A 969-nucleotide genomic window follows, 5' to 3' on the forward strand; every position below is an offset into this window, starting at 1 on the left:
AGATTAGCTAAATTAAGACCAAAGAAACATGTTTTCAATCATAGAACTAAACTAGGAAGGAATTGTAAAATCATGCAAATCTTATGAATAAGTGGGTGAAAAGCTTGGTAAAACCACTCAATTAAATACAATATAAACCATAAAATAGTGGTTTATCAACCTCCCCACATTTAAACATTAGCATGTCCTCATGCTAAACTCAAGGAGACTAAATAAATGAGTAGGAAAAAGCAGGACTCATGCAATGCAACCTATGAATGTGAATGCAACTACATGCTAAAATGACTCTACCTACTTGGTGAAAAAGTAAATAAATCCTTCAAGAATAGATATGAACTGGATTTCACTAATTCAAATCACAAAATACAATACAAATAACTTGCAAGAAAAAGATAGCTCATGAAAGCAGGGAACATAGAATTGAGCGCTGAACCCTTACTGGTAGTGTATATCACTCTAACTCTCAATTCTCTCAATTCTCTACTAATCTTACTTTCTATAGCTCGCTCTTCATCTAACAATCAACAAAAATTTAATGCACCAATACACAAATCAAGAGGTCTTTTTAAGGGTTGTAATGGGGTTAGGGTCATGGTAGGATTGTATTTGGTCAAGTGGACTAAAATCTGAATCCTTAATTAACATAAACTTTTCACCTAACTTAAGACAATCCATTTAATTAAAATATAAAATCTAACTTCCCATTAACTGTGTTTTCCATATATTCATGCATCCTAAATTTGAGTTCAGTACATATGTATTGATACCAACACTTACTTTGGGGCATTTTGTCCCCTTTTATTATTTGCTTTTTTTTATTATCCTTCTCAATGCATATGATTAAGGTTTTGAATGCATCAACATGTTCTTAACATTTTTCATATTTTCACACAAAGTCTAACATACTCAATTCTCAAACCAAATGTTTCCAAACCCACTTTTCCCCACACTTAATTCATGAGGATTCTC

Source organism: Arachis duranensis, chromosome 1, assembly GCF_000817695.3.
Source record: "Arachis duranensis cultivar V14167 chromosome 1, aradu.V14167.gnm2.J7QH, whole genome shotgun sequence".
Taxonomy (NCBI): domain Eukaryota; kingdom Viridiplantae; phylum Streptophyta; class Magnoliopsida; order Fabales; family Fabaceae; genus Arachis; species Arachis duranensis.